Raw genomic sequence first — 14658 nt, forward strand, 5'->3', positions numbered from 1 at the left:
GTCTCCTTTCTTTTCTTGAGACAGGAAGATTTCTCTCCTCCTATACTGACTACTGCATGATATCCACATAACCCCTCCAAATTTTCTCTCTCTCAATCTCAAGCCATTTAAGCAAATCTCCCAGGTCTTATGGACAACTTTGTGACCAAATGGCAACAGCTCATTTGCTATAAGGTATGGTCCAGATATTTCCTGTTAGCCTTGGATTTCTATCCTTTTCTACCTCTCTCTATGCTTTGAGAGGCTTTTTCTCAAGGACTGCACCAGTGAGCTTCTTTGCCTGCTGGCAATGGGAGTTTGGCCATTAGGAGTTTCTAGGAGGCAGTAGAGGGTTGGAAGAGAGTGAAGTCCCAGTTCCCTTCCTGTCAAGCACTGCAATTTGAATGCCTCCTTCTACTATTGGTTACAATTCTTGTTAGAAGACCCTCTCCTTGTAACTATTCTCTCTGGATCCGCATAGTTGCTTGCCCATTCGGATCTAGAGGTGGTAATGGCTCCCTACTATTACTAACCCCAGAGTAGTGCAGTATCACTCCTTGGATTCCCCCAAATTTTCCTATGACTTTGTAAATGTTCCCTTGGTTAATGTCTCTTCAAATACCCAGTTTGAATGTGCCATCGATTTCCTGTCAGGACCTTGCCTGATATAAAAGACTCTTACAACACTACAATGGAAGATTTCTGCTAATTTAACTCAATTTAATATAACAAATATCAGCTAAGTGTATACTTGTGTCAGGTCCTGTACTCTATACTGGAGTTTTAGCAGTGAACAAAACCGAAAAATTCCTATCTTCATAGAGGTTACACTCTAACTGGGGGGGAGATAAATAATTTTTAAAATAAATAAGCAAACTAGGGCATCCCGGGTGGCTCAGCAGTTTAGTGCTGACAGCCCAGGGCGTGATCCTGGAGACCCGGGATTGAGTCCCACATCGGGCCTCCTGTGTGGAGCCTGCTTCTCCCTCTGCCTGTGTCTCTGCCTCTCTATGTGTGTGTGTGTCTCTCATGAATAAATAAATAAAATCTTTAAAATAAATAAATAGATAAATAAGCAAACTATATACTAGCAAGTGATAAATGCTATGAAGAAAATATAAAGCAAGCAAAGGAACTAGGGAGTGGCAGGGTTTGAGAGGCATGTAGTGCAGTTCTATATCTGGTGGCCAAAAATGGCCTCAGTGAGAAGAAACTTGGATAAGAATGCAGTGAGGACACAAACAAGTACAGTACGTGGAATGTTGCCATGAAAGAGTCCACATTCAGGTTAAAAACACAAGATGGACACAAAGGAAATTACATGTGCTACAAGACAACAAGGGGAAAGATGTCAAAATAGCAGTAGATGATTAAATCCCAGTCAAAAATATGATAGTAATATGATAGTTTCTTTGTGAAACAGACTATAATGAGTCTGTGAGTTTTATGTGTAGGGAGAAGTACCCTTGAAAAGGAAGGAATCAGGGGATCCCTGGGTGGCTCAGCGGTTTAGCACCTGCCTTTGGCCCAGGGCACGATCCTGAGTCCCGGGATCGAGTCCCGCATCGGGCTCCCGGCATGGAGTCTGCTTCTCCCTCCTCCTGTGTCTCTGCCTCTCTCTCTCTCTCTATGTCTATCATGAATAAATAAATAAATCTTAAAAAAAATAATAAATCCATAAAAAAAAGAAAGAAAAGGAAGGAATCAGGGTTGGGTATAAGGAGTCAAACCACACTGTAGGCCTGGCAGCCTCAGCCAAGCATTCAGATCACTCTGAAGCTAAAATGGCCCATCGGACTAAAGTGGCAGAGCCTTTGCACTCTCATCTTGGTCAGTCACTGGATATGAGCCTCCTGGAAGGGCATAGCCAAGGGCTAGTCATTGCTCTGAAACAAAGATATCCCCACAGGAGCTGAGAGCTAACTGTTGACAATATCATGAGTATTGACAATATCTTTCAAAGAGGAATCAGGACAACGTATCTCCATGTCCACTATACTCATATACTAAAAATACTTGAAATGAGATTGTTTAACCTTTATCTGAGTATCACTGAGAATTGTAATTATTAGGGAGGAGCAAATATTGGTCTTAATTTTGATTCTATGCAATATAGATCTATGATCTGAAAGCTGATCCTGGGGAAGATTGTAGAATTGATTGTTAAAGCAATGGCTTGTGGTCTCTTAGAAAATGTGATAAAATTTAAGAACAAGTTCCCCAAGAACAAATGCTGCCAGATTACTCTCACTCATTTGATAATATTATCAAATTAGTCCTTTGGAAAACTTGTTAGAGTATGTCTAAATTTTAGAAAATTTATGAAGATGCTCTCATCAGAGTGGCATGCTAGACTATGTGCTTGCCATCCCAATCTCCCTTTCCAATTTCATCACCTTAATCAGCCCTGTAAGACACAGATCTTTGACAAAATGATTTAATTCCCCTCCTTCTCTCCCATAGTTGATTTAACAAGCAAGACCAAGAAAAATCAATCTGCCATCAGCCAATGGCCAATCAGATTATCTCCTTCTAGGATTCGAACCAATAAAAAAGACAAAAGAAAGAAAGGAAAATCAGGCAGATGGTACTGGGTCCCAGGATAAGAATGCCCATGTAGAAATGGTGCCCAGGTTGGTGCCATGGAAAGTCAAAGTTAAAGGGAGGTGAAGAAAGGGAGGTGAAGCTAGGAATCTCCCAAAATCAGTCAACCTATAGTGTGAAGAGTGCAGGAGCTCTGGCGTGTGGATGGGTGCTTGGGAGAAAAACAGAGAAAGAAGATGACTAATGATTTTCCAATTCCATAGGGCCCAGCAATATTTCCTACAATTAAGTTTATGAGATTCCTTGTATCCTTATGAGTCTATTTTCACTTAAGCCACTTTGAATAAGTTTTCTATTACTTATACTCTAATAAGGCCTAAAATGAGTCTCTAATCATATACTTATGTTTTGGCTAATGTACTAATAATGAGCCAAATGACAATACATCAGATGGGCTATTAATTGGTTGAAAAAACATATCGAGGAAATAAGGTTTATTGATAGATACCTAGAATGGATTCCAAATGTGCCTTCATTGCTGAGGCGTTCAAAAGTCTTGTCAATGATGAGAATGTTCCATGAAAGTTGGTATCATGACCACCTTATAAAATGCCACATTTATCACAAAGTTTAGCAGAGAGTAGGTGTGTGGTAAAAAAAAATTGTTAAGTGATTGAAAACATAGATTTTTGCAGATAAAAAGAATCCAAGAAAGATTTTGAAGAATGAGAGAATTAGGAGTTAGCATGGTAAAATGATTTTGTTTTATAGTAACAAATGAAAATTTCTGGAAATGAGTCCAAAACACCAACAATACATCTTAGGAGCATGTTGAACAAAGAAATCTAGGGGGAAGCCCCGGTGGTGCAGTGGTTTAGCGCCACCTGCAATCCAGGGCGTGATCCTGGAGGTCCTGGATCAAGTCCCACGTCAGGCTCTCTGTATGATGCCTGCTTCTCCCTCTGCCTGTGTCTCTGCCTCTCTCTCTCTCTGTCTCTATGAATAAATAAATAAAATCTAAAAAAAAAAAAGAAATCTAGGAGTGTTCCTCAGTTGTGGGCTCAAGCATCAAGAGCAAGACGATGAATGTACACAGGAATTCATGAAACTTAGGCTACATTAATGAAGGTATAATGTTTGAAGAAGATGCTGGTCCTTCTCCAGTCAAACCACAGATGGAATATCACACTCTCCTCTGCATGCCACTTTTCAATAGCAACACACAAACTAGAGTACATATTGGTAGGGACCAGAATGGCAAAGTGCCTCAAAAGGTATGGGATGAATAACCTGCAAAATTACAAACTTAGAGCAGACCGCATGGTGAAAGAAGGCAGCCTTCAAACTTCTGAACAGTTATCATCAGAAAGAAGGTGACTATTAAATCTCTCCCAGGAGAGGAAAGACTAAGACCCATGGATGTAATCTATAGGCTTTCTATTAACAAACTATTGAGCTAGAACCTATCTTCAACCACTCATTACCTTGGTACTAGCTATACTGTGCTGAACAAAGTACACAGTCTCAGCCCTTATGGAACTTACGATTTATCTTTTTTTAAGATTTTATTTATTTATTTAAATGTATTTTATAGAGACAGAGATAAAGAGAGCATGTGCACATGTGAGTGGGGTGAGGAGCAGAGGGGGAAAGAATCTCCAACAGACTCGCACTGAGCATGGAACCCAGCCAGGGGTGTGGTGGAGAGCTTGATCTCACGACCCTGAGACCATGACCTGAGCTGAAACCAAGTGTGTTAAGTATCAGTCACTTAACCAACTAAGCCACCCAAACACCAGAACTTAATATTTAATATGGATATTGGCATCAAACAAGAAATTATGATTTAAGGTATAAAAAAGGCTTTGAAGGACAAGCAGAAGGTGTAGTCAGATTTCCCTGAGGTTTTAGGAAATTATTTGTTTTGATTTCATTTTTGTTTTATATTATTCCTGTTTTGTTTAACAGTTTAAGGAATTGGAAAGCAATGTTGCTGAGGCCTTATGAGTAAATGCGGGAATAGCAAATAATTGGGAGACCAATTAAGATGCTAGAGCAGAGGACCAGGGAAAAGATATTGAGTACTGGGTCAAACTAGGGGTGATGGCAATGCAGATCGAGAGAAGTAATTGTATTTAAGATATACTTTGGAGGGAAAATCCAAATGACTTGAGGATATATTGGACAGATGCAATACTCTTTAATTCACACTCTTTGATATTTTCTTATCATCCGGACAAAAACTGGTCTAAAACATTTCATAGTATCTGTAAAGAAAGTGTTTACTGAGTCAATGAGACAAATTTGGAGGAAAGGGATTTGAAGGGGATATTTAACCTCCTTCAGAGAATAAATATTTTTAAGGGCTTAGGTAAATGCCATCATTAAAGTAGACTCACAGGATCTCTATAATTTGAAATAAATTTCTGAAGCTCAGGCTTCTCACAGATCCAAATGAGTCTTTATCCCCAATCGCTTATTCATTCAAAAACTTTTATTTAACATTTCAAATATGCAAGAAGCTGTGTGGGTTGCAAAGATGAATCAGGAAAGGGCTTGTACAAAAGTAACAGGAACACAGAATATGTCCTAACTCAGGGTCCCTACAACAAGTACAAACTAAATGATCTAGGGAAACAGTGGAGGTTTTATTTGTTCTGTGCCTTGAAAGATAAGGCAAGGGTGAGGGCGTTCAGAAGTAATGAGAGAGGCAAGCAGTGAGAAGGTTAAGAAGATGGGCTGGATCAGTAAGAATGTTAAAATGCAAGTGGTAATAACTAGAAAAATATTAGTGAAGAGTTTAGTGAAAGAAAATATGAAAAATAGAATTTTCTCTCCCAAATGTACCTTAAGTGTCACATATTCATTCAAAATACAGCACAATGGGATCTCAGAAGGCAGACTCTCCAATCCCACTGGTTTTCATTATTGCCTTGCTATGTCTCTTGGCCATATGAGCCAGGACCTGGGACTTCAGTGACCTTTCTGCCATGGCAAAAACACAAAAAAATATTGATCTAACATCCAGATTTTTATCATTAGACTTTGTTTCCACTTCAATTTTCTTTTAAACTTTGAGCGATATTGTTCCTTTATAATTAAGCTCTGAGGTCATCCACACCCATGGAAGGGCCATTTCCAACCAGGCTACCAAGATGCCAAGCAAGCCCACAGGCCTTTACCTGGGACACACGTATTGAAGGCTTTCCTGAGTTTCCTCATGTCTTTTTTTTCTTCCATTAATCCCAATTAAGGCTGCATACTTCCAAGGAAGACGTGAGGAGAGTCAGCTCTGGGGATTCTGTGTCCAAAAAGGGTCAAGGAAATGTGGGATCGATGGTTACACACAGAGAAAAGCAGCAGTACACATCTTTCTCGCTGCCAAGAGAACTATTCAACAGCCTTTTATCCAGAAAAAAAAATCATAATTTTTTTCAAGAGACATTCTCCCATAATAAGACATTCTTTCTTTAAAAACGTCTTTACTTTATTAGTCAATTGTTGGTAAATATTGACTTTATTAGTTAATTGTTGGTAGATATTTCTTTTGAACTACTTTTTTCCCAGTAGCAATAAGGGAATTGAAATGATCTATCTATCCATTCTTACCTCACTGCCTAATCCTATCACTTAGAAAAAAATGACTGAGAATTAAGAATAACTAGGACTAAACCTACACAAGGCACTATTGCTCTTTACTCACCTGAGTTTTCCAGCCTTGATAATTAGGAAACGACAGTCAAGAGCCTCAAGTCACAGCCAGCAATCAATCAGCTGTCTCTAGTAGCTTTGTCTTTTTGCCAAAGACGTCACCATTTGGTCCTAGGATACTCACTACCTTCAGTGCCCTCGAGGGCCACCTCAGGAGCTTCCCACACTGAAGGGTGGTTTATTTAACCTGGCACAGCAAGTACCAGCAAAAGATGGTGAGGCTCACAGAGTACAACCACCTGTCACTTCTTATTAGACATTTCACATTGGAGATTTGTTTTGATAAAGGGCATCGATGCTACTTACGTCGGATAATTGAATTGGAATTAAAATACCATTGTTCCTATTATTGAGAAACATAATTATTAGCATTAAAATAGGCTCATCCCCAAATTAAATTATTTCTAGACATTCTGTGAGGCTGTCACTCAGAGCTGTCCTTGTCAGACCCACCCACTCCCAGTGTCTCTTCCACTTCTGCTCTGCTGAGAGCCCCATTCTGGGTGGACAGAGGAATGCCACACTCACACGGGCTGGCGGAGGACAGAACTCGGAGCAGAGACCTAAGAGCTACTGTACGCTCTTCCCTGGATGCACCACCAGGCCCAAAAAGAACCCCTGTAAAGATGGACTAATAACCCATGCAACCTCTCTGGAGGATTTTATCACTGGAAAAAAATTCATAAAAAGCTGAAGGGATAGTAAAAACAACTGTCCTAAAGTGTTTCTCCATACTAACCTCAGGTCAAAATGCTCCAGGGGGACACTTGAACGTGAGGAATACAGTCTTTCTCTACTCCACCTGCCGGCTGGTGTCTTCCCAGGACAGCACCACTCACCATAAGACCCCCTTCTCTGAGTTCCTAGCGCAGATGTTTGCACCATTCATTACTACTTTGTCAACCTCTCTAGAACCATTCCGTGGAACTATTGCTCACTTCTCCCACTGGTATTCCACTTTCACATATATCAATGACTTTTTACTCCTGGTAAGAATATAAGACGTGAGGTTAGGACCTTGGTTACTGTGCTTCTGCTTCACCCACAGAACCTATCACAGAATAGGTAGGTATACAATACGTACCTACTACTTGATTAGCAAGAATGGTGGTAGAAGAATCACTGAACCAAGAGAGTGACTTTATACAGCACATGGTGCTGCCACACAAATGGAGTTCAGTATAATTGAATATGAAGCCACACAAAAAGCATAAATCAAGGCAAGGTATAATCCATTTTTAATTTTTTAAAAAAGCAAATGATAATACCCCATGGGGCCTGAAGAACTCGGGATTAATGCACTGAAAAGTCAGCAGAGGAGCCCGATGAAGTGCTCAGGATCAACATCAAAAATATTTCCGTAGTGAACATTTTTGAATGCCGGCATTGTCTTTCTGCAGGACACACGATCCATGCTCCTGATCCCCCTGCTCGGCAATCAGACCATAAGAGTCCCACATCTGGATTCCTGTGGAAATGAAGCATGTGCTGGAAACACATAAGGAGAAAACCAGGGTGACTTTTTTTGGACTTGATCTGCTATTTATTTCCAGGATAAGTTTATTAGTATCAACCAGAAATAAAACTATTAAATAAAAATAGAGGCCAATGTGGAAGCTTTTAAATAGACTGCAAGTTTAGAAAGGCACCCTCCTTTTAGGACAATTCTGACTTGATCCTCACTTAGATCCCACTTATGTCCATCATTTCAGTTAGCTGGCCAACACACCTAAGTGGTCAATGCATTAGCAAGTGTGCACATGAAAGTTCCATCTGCACGAATGGTATCAGCTCCTTTCTTCCCCCCATCCCCACTCATTGATAGACGCTGAGGACCTGCAGCCTACATGCTCAGCTCCACTTACTTCCCCCTATGTAAACCTGTTGGATAAAGTAATGCAGTGGACGAGTCCACGCTTTTGGATTGGACAGAGTTGGGTTTAAATTCCAGGTCCTTCCTCTGCTAGCTGTGAGTACAAAGGAAGGTTGGGTGACACCTAAGCCTGAGCTTTGAAATGGAAATAATAATAAATTCTCACTGTTTTTTTTTTTTTTTGAAGGTCCAACAGGTGCTCAATACATGTTAATTCCCCTTGGCCATCCTCGCCAGGCCTCTGCCCCTAGGAGCTGGACCCCTATGTCCATAGCGTCTACCACTAGAAGGACTCCTGCCCTAAATCACTAACCACAGGAACCAAGATCCACTTATTACCCTGCCTCCAAATGCCACCCCAGCCTGAAGTTACCTGCTGACATTCTCTGTCCACCAGACCGGACTCATTTCAATGGATGCAAGCCCAAATATAGTTCAAAATCAGCACATTACTTTGAGGAACTGTAATTTGGAGTTCTAGCCAACACCATCCTACCCCAGCCACACCCAACTTCACTTCCCCTGCCACTGAACCATGCCCAAGTCCCAGAGCAGCTTCCTAGAGAGTCTTCAGTGAGAGATCCATTTCAAGGCTAGAGAAAGAAAATATGCATCTCATTTGCATCATTTGACTTAAAGTCTAAAAGTCCTTTATTACATTGTTTTGTTGTATTAAAAAGCCCTAGTCAGAAAAAAATAAATATAAATATTATATAAGGAGAGGAAACAGTTACATAAGAAGCCATCCAAACTCTGTCTCATTAAGAGACGCTATAAAAATCCATGGTTAAGTGCAGCTATTTATGAGCCAAGCTGTGTAGGTTTGAAACCTGAAACTGTTGTGTCATTTGGGACCATTTGCTTAATCCCTCTGTGCCTCAATTTCCTCATCTGTAAAATGAGGATAGTAATAGCACCTACCTCATAATGATGTTGTTAGTATTAAATAAATTAATGCATTTAAAGCACGTGAAACCATGCTCGCCACATGGTGAGTGGTAGTGTTGCCTGGTACTCCTAACTGCAGAGGCAGTTTTCAGTTGATGGACATCATCAGATTTAGAGGGAATTCATACCAATCCCAAATTGTGCAGTATAGACAATTCTCAGGGGCGGGGTCTGTTATGAGTTCAACTGTGTCCTCCTCAATATCCATATGTCTGAGTCCTAACCTCCAGTACCTTAGAATGTGCCTTATTTGAAAATGTAGTTAGCTGGTATTTGCTGTGAAGTCGTACCTGAGCAGGGTGGGCTCCTAACCCAGCATGACTCGTGTTGTTATAAAAAGGGGAAATTTGCAGACACATACAAAGGGAGGATGTCATGTGAAGATGAATGTAGAGAATAGGGTGATACTCCTAAAAACTTAAGAGCACCAAAGATCGCCAACAAACCACAGAAGCTAGGAATAGGGCATGGGGCAGTCCTCAGAAGGAACCAGCATGGCCAATGAACAGATTGCTAACCTCCAGAACCAGGAGACAATAGATTTCTGTTGTTTAAATCACCAAATTTGTGGTACTTTGTTACGGCAGCCATAGCAAACAAATAGAGACACAGATCCAGATGTCAATTTGGGATGAGGTCAGCCAAGGAAGAGCTGCTCGTTGAGCACCCCAGGACAACTGTGCTGTGTTAGCAGGGGAGGGGCTGTCTAAGGCACAATCTCTGTCTGTGTTCAGGACCAACAATGTCACTGAGGAGGCATGCCTGCGCATGCACACACACACACACACACACACACACACACACATACACACACACCATTGTATAATCAATGTCCAACGAGCCATAGGACAATCAGTGTTCCAAGAGCTCAGAACTAAATAGTCAAAAAAAGGCTCTATCTAGTAAGGTCCCAAACGCATTCCAGCACTTGGGTAGAAATAGTTAAATTCCTACAAACTTTCCTAAAGCCAAGAAATCCATCCTCAAGGATCTTGCATGCCCCTTTCCACACTGTCTCTAATTCTAGCTGCGCCTTTCTCAGCACATCCTTTGGGGTGTATCTCTCCAACCCACAGTCGCTCTCACACACATGTGCAATTCCTCCCCTTTTGTTCCTTCAACTTTCCTTGCAAAAGATGCTTCACAGCAACAATCCCATTAGCTTTACAAATGCTGTTTGGAAACCCAAGCAGAGCCATTGCTTTCTCCGGTGGTGGGGAATTTGGTACTCCAAGTGATTTTTTTCATCCCAATTTCAGGGTCACGCTGCTCGGATATACAAAGTGGGGAGAGGAAGATGAGTGGGAGAAAATCTTCCCCCAACAGAAGTGTGCAGCTTTCCCTGGAAGGCACTAACACCACAACAAACAAACATATAAATAATAAATATTCTTTTACTAAAATGATAAGTCTCACTTCAGTAAGCAACACATTATGCACCATACTGGTGTAATAAAGCGCACATCCCCTTGAATCATTCCCACTAATACAATGTATTCAGTGCTCATATGATTACACTTTTACAGCCTGTTAGCAAAAACACATACAATTGCAAAGTGCCGCTAATGCAATGTGACAGAGTTCTGTTATTACAAGAAGAAGTTGTCAGCACCGAGCAATTGATTTTCCTTCATCTCCTTCCTGCCTCTGCCCGTCCTCCCCACCTCTCCTGGAGATGTTTATTTTGTACCCTGGGTGCAGTCCTTTCTCTGAATCAATTCTGATATAACGTAGAGAAGGAATATGAAGACAATGGGAAAAAATTAACACTAATCTAGGTATTCTAAGGGGAAAAAGCTTCCTTTAGGGACATTTTCCTCTGAAAGTCTTTATTGAAGCTCCAAGAACCGTGGCTCCCTTCCCGCAGCACAACAATCTGGTCTTTTTGTTCTTTTATGCCATGTCTATGTATTTTCCCCTTATCGTCCCTTCCTTCTCATAAAATAAAATACAGGTGGCTTTAAGGTATGAGGACTCCTACATCCTAACTGATTCACTTCCACGCGTTTTGAATAGCAGTGGAGGGGAAAATAAATAAGGAACACAGGAAGCCAAAGAGAATAAATATTTGATTATTTCTCGGTTAATAGTTTCCTTGTAAATGTTTGCCTTTATTCACAAGGTGACCATAGATAGATTAAACAATGATACTTTCTGAAGATGAAAAGAAATCTATGTCTAGCACCAGTAACTTAATCCAGAGTCATGGAACAGCACAACTGGATAGCCCTTTCAATAGAGATTGTCAAGTTCAATGTAATTATTTTACAGGTGAGAAATCCAAACTCCAAAAGTTAAGGAATTTATCCAGGTTCTCATCGCCTCGTTAGTGTTAGAGCTGAATCTAGAAGTAGTCGTCTTTTGCTGATCTACTATACTGTGCCTTTAAGTGTAACACACATACATCAATATATGTGTTACTGAATTACCAGATGGCCCTTAACACCTCCATTTTCTGTGTCTTGCTTATGATAGAACAGGAAAGTTTCACTTGTCAATGTAGGTGTGAGGGAGAATAGACAAGTTCATGAAAATTGCTTGATGGCCTTCTGAAAGAGCAAGTTTCCAGAGGAAACATTAAAATATCTTGATTTATAGATTTCATCTTGGGGGGGTTACACCTTCCTAGGATACAAAAAAAGGGCTATTTCTTCCTTACCCTGTTTAAAACGTATAATTCCCACATCTTCCTCTTCCCGCCCCACCTCATTAAGTGGATGCACCCTTTATTGGCTCCTAACATAAATGCTGACACCTCTTCTTTTGCTCAGCAGGATCTCATTTTACGTGCCCTTGAATATCTAAGAGACACACAGAGTATGGGTTATAGCAAGATCTCCAGGCATTATTGTACATTAATATGATGGAAAGTTAAAGCCTCAGCCAGTTGGATTTTGACTCACTGGAGCAGTTGAGCCTGTGGCTCTGGCTACACTTCTCATTTTTAAAAATTGACCGCAGAGTTTGGGACCTTTCATCTTGACGATAACTCAAGGTATTCCCATGTGTGAATAGAGAGTATAGGAGCGGTATTGTTAATCTGATTTTGGTTTTGGTTTATGATGCCAACTAGCAAAAATTCATGGGTAAAAAGCATTTAGTTTGGGCCAAAAATTATCTGTGATGAGTAAGGGCTTGTAGATACAGTCTCTGTTTGAGAAAAACCACTCTCCATGGCCTCACGCTCCTGAGGTATGCATACTAAGAAACAAACACAGAAAGAAAGAAGGGCTGACCTCACATAATATAATGTAGCAAACTTTTGGAGGCACTGGTCTGTTGTGATAGAAGTGGCCTTGGGCAACTTTATAGGGCTCAGGGGGACTCAGTTGGTAATGTACCCCCCCATCATTGTTACTCCCCTTCCTCCAATTAACATCATTGCCTGATGCCTCTACCTAAAACCCCCTTTTTTTAAATTTTTTTTAAATTTATTTATTCATGATAGTCAGAGAGAGAGAGAGAGAGAGAGGCAGAGACACAGGCAGAGGGAGAAGCAGGCTCCATGCACTGGGAGCCCGACGTGGGATTCGATCCCGGGTCTCCAGGATCACGCCCTGGGCCAAAGGCAGGCGCCAAACCGCTGCGCCACCCAGGGATCCCAAAACCCCTTTCAATAGTATTCTTTGCTTTCTTCTTTCCACATCACAACTACCATGTCCGATTTCTTATCATGCCCCTAAATCTACTAATTCGTATTAAGCCATTAGATAGCAAACACCACATGTGACCTTAACAATGGCAATGTCCTATTGTTAAAACTAATATAATGGGTAGCAATTACGGTACTACCCCTACTCCGGATACTTTTTAAAAAAAAAACTTCTTTTTGCAAAAAGCTTCTTTAAACACTGATGCCCTTGAATAGTGAAAATGACTTGTGTCTGGTGTAGAGGTGCTGTGATACTCCTGAAAGCCCACGAAGACATCCGGGCACTCCGCCTTCCAATTCTGCAGTCAATAAAGAAAAGAGACAAGAGAAGATTTTCTTTGTCCATATTCCAGGTCAGTTCATGCCTATATTTGGCAGGCACGGTACTGAGTGCTCTGGGAAAAGGAAAGGTGAAGAGTGACACACAGGCTGGGGCCTCCAGGAATTTTTAAGTCTAAGAAGGACAAATTCGTAAGTGCCAAGAGGCATAAGAGAACTGCCACAAAATGTTTGCAGAGCTAGAAGAGGTGAATTCCTACTCAAAGCACCGGTCAAGGCAGCATGAAACAAGCGAATCAGCTCTGGTCACTATGGGAGGAGGTGATAAAACATGAAGCTCTGGGGCTTGGCCACTGGGAGAAGCACAACCAGTATTAAAAATCAAGCAGACTTCCACTAGGAGCTAGTTATGCTGAGGGTGGTTATGACATCGCTGATGGAAACTGTCATCTCCTGCTGTTAGCATGAGGCATTCGGGCCAGCCGAAGAGTTGGGCAGGGTCCCATGCATATGTTTGCTTATATCTCCATGTGCTCATTTATCAAGCACCTTAACCAACTATGATCTTCTTCAGAACAGTAAATAAAATAGCAAATGAAACATGGGCTAAGGCAAAGTTGGTTTTACTACAGGCCTTTTCATAGGCAGAGAGACCATAACATGACAATAATGAAATATAAATGACCTACACGAAAAAAGATACTTACTGAAGAATCAGTTCTTTCTGAAATAATTCTTAAGGATCTTTTGATAAAGAAATCACATTATAATATTGCTGATAGGACAATTTTCCACTGAGGTAGTAGGGAGAAATGCAGTAAAGGGTTCCTAAAAGCCGGAAAAGCCTAAGTCAATTGTTAGCCTGGTACAAAACAACAACAAAACAAAACAAAAGAACCCTGTTCATTTATTGGTACAAGGCCGAATGAGTACATATCATTCAACTGCTGGGAATGGGGGAGGCCAGTTAAATAATGCTGTTCTTAGATAATGTGACAGGTCGTCACTAACACTCTGCCAACGTTCCCAGAGTGTGGCCTGGTGCATTCTGATAGCCTCCTGAGCCTCTCTGCCTAAAAGGTTTTCCATCCATTCTGTCTTACAGGCCGGAAGTTAACACCCCAGGACCAATCCTCCATCAAATTGGTAGAAGTTAATCCAGATTCATCTCACCACAGTGATACAACCCTGATGTGTGCACTACAGTCTGCCAGAGTCCCCAGCAGTCTTAGGCCTCAGTGGGCCACAGCTGTGATCCCATCATAATGTAACTTTTATTGCCTTTCCTCACCCTGTCTCAATCGACCACTCTGTCTGGGCTTCCGGGGATCACCTCCCTAAGAAAAAACTTGTACCTGCATTGTTGTCTCAGGAGCTACTTGGGGGGAAACCAAACTAAGACCCATCACTATTTCACATGTGGATGTGTCAACGAATAAATATTTACTGAGTATCTGTTACCTACATCACACCGTTCTAGATTTAAACAAGCAAGTTTAAGTCCCCAGTAGCAAAGAACTCAAAATCTAGGTGGGGGGGGGGCAAGTAAAACATGGATTCATCAATATTAAACAACAAACCAGGCAGTGTGTGATGAGTACAAAATAAACCTTCTAAGAAAAGTTCAGGACACCTGGGTGACTCAGCGGTTGAGCACCTGCCTTTGGCCCAG

The 14658-nt window shown here is 41.2% G+C and overlaps 1 long non-coding RNA gene across 1 annotated transcript in view; it reads right to left on the reverse strand.

Annotated features, from left to right (window-relative positions):
- Nucleotides 1–7547: 7547 nt before the first annotated feature.
- LOC129495613 (uncharacterized) overlaps nt 7548–14658 on the reverse strand; it is a 42933-nt gene continuing 35822 nt past the window's right edge. The window contains exon 5 of the long non-coding RNA XR_008661560.1: nt 7548–7722. This is a non-coding gene — a long non-coding RNA (uncharacterized LOC129495613). The remainder of the gene's footprint in view (nt 7723–14658) is intronic.

Source organism: Nyctereutes procyonoides, unplaced genomic scaffold (assembly GCF_905146905.1).
Source record: "Nyctereutes procyonoides isolate TBG_1078 unplaced genomic scaffold, NYPRO_anot_genome, whole genome shotgun sequence".
Taxonomy (NCBI): domain Eukaryota; kingdom Metazoa; phylum Chordata; class Mammalia; order Carnivora; family Canidae; genus Nyctereutes; species Nyctereutes procyonoides.